Source organism: Cydia splendana, chromosome 10, assembly GCF_910591565.1.
Source record: "Cydia splendana chromosome 10, ilCydSple1.2, whole genome shotgun sequence".
Lineage (NCBI taxonomy): Eukaryota > Metazoa > Arthropoda > Insecta > Lepidoptera > Tortricidae > Cydia > Cydia splendana.
The window spans coordinates 8,875,342-8,877,204 of NC_085969.1; the positions used below are offsets into that span (position 1 = coordinate 8,875,342).

The 1,863-nt window shown below is 37.5% G+C and overlaps 1 non-coding gene across 1 annotated transcript; it reads left to right on the forward strand.

Annotated features, from left to right (window-relative positions):
* The first annotated feature begins 1,790 nt into the window (after positions 1–1,790).
* Trnav-aac (transfer RNA valine (anticodon AAC)) lies at positions 1,791–1,863 on the forward strand. Its single transcript has one exon. It is a non-coding gene; the product is annotated as a tRNA-Val (tRNA).

The following is a 1,863-nucleotide window of genomic DNA, read 5'->3' on the forward strand; positions in this document are numbered from 1 at the left end:
AATATTTTATTTCTTTAATTCAGATATTCAAAATTTCTACGAACACCTCCTGTGCGTGGATAGTGGAACGTAGTCACATATCGTTTTGTGCAACTCATAGGTATTTCTTTAGAATTAGGACATGTCCCATTTCACACAAGTGTGACAAGTATTGTTCACGCATGACAAACGATTTCGGACAAAGGCATTTATTACTGACTCGCCCTTACATTTAGAATAGATGTACCTACAGTTTCACATTTGTTAGATGGTTAATTGTATATTAGTTCGATGAAATCGATACAGCATTTTGTTTAGGATGATTCTGAACGAATCTACTTTACTTTTTAAAACTGAAATAAAGCGATAAAAACCGTGCTACTGTCGCCAATTTTGTTAAAACAGTAGAAAAGTGAAAATATATATAAAATACGAAATTAATAAATCTAAAGAAGGCCTACATTTCATTTTTATGTCCACATTACACAAAGTCTAAATTTTTCTTCAAAACTTGATTGACTCCCCTTATTAAATCAATCTGTGAGTCAAAAAAACAACTCTGCAAAAGACGCACAGCCGTATTCGAACAATGAGATACGTCAAATACTAGATACTGAAACGATATGGATTGGATATGTCAGTGTCAAACGAGTGTCAAAATTGACGTTTCTTCAAACAAAAACGTCACTTAAGACACTTGTTTGACACTTACATATCCGATCCATATCGTTTCAATATCTAGTATTTGACGTATCTCATTGTTCGAATACGGCTGTTACTTTCATGTATCTGTACATGACAAAAAAGTGCGTCTTTTGTAGAGTTGTTTTTTATAATGAGGAGCCGCTATTAGGAGGAATTTCATTATATTATTCATCTTCATAATTAGTTTATTTTTTTCTCGGAAAAGTAAGGGGAAATATTTTCTTGGAATACTAAGAACGATATCTATCTATGAAATACGCATAAATTGTGCAGATTGAGATAAAACAGATAGTCTCCAAAGTCATAAATCCAGAGCAACCGGGAAGCCCATGCCACCGCAAGCCGGCGCCGCTTTCCCGCAGCGACACAGAACTCGAATTAGCGAGTCTCAGATTCAACATCTTACATTGTTTTCTATTGTAGTTACTAAATCTTAGAGTTTTCCAAGTTACATTCTATAAAAGCCGTGTGTCCCCTTTGGTAACCTAAAGTGCTGACGCAGGCAATAGTTTTTTTTTACAAAAGAGACTGTCATCTGACCTTCCAACTCAGAGGAGAAATAAATGATCTATTTTCCTCACGCTGTTTATCTTCACTGTAAGGCGACTGGTAACTCAAAAAAACTCATATTTACTATCCGGTTTCTAAGGGTTCCTCCAAATATGTCGACGCGGAATCGGCAAAACCCGATAGGAAAAAGCTTTATGTCTACGCAATAAGCGCGAAAAAGTCGTCGACACGTCGGCAGGTGCCGGCCGATGCGAGCCGAGCCGAACAACGACTTTTTCGCTCTTATTGCGTAGGATTTTGCCGAATGCGCGTCGATATATCTGGGGAGACCCTAAACCGACAACATTCGGTTTGGAAACCGCACGCCTTATCGCTAGGCTACTAAAGATTAAACTCGCTACTATACCGATACGTAACTACAATACTAAATCGTATCTCGATAAGGAATTATGTACTGCTAAATTGTCTACATAATTATAGGCAATTTATACACTACTCACTCACTTTGATTTGCAAGATATAACAATTTGATAACTAAGTAGCTTTCACCGAGTTATCGCTACTATTAATCCTCTATTTTGATACATGTTGATATGGTTTCCGTGGTGTAGCGGTTATCACATCTGCCTAACACGCAGAAGGCCCCCGGTTCGATCCCGGGCGGAAACA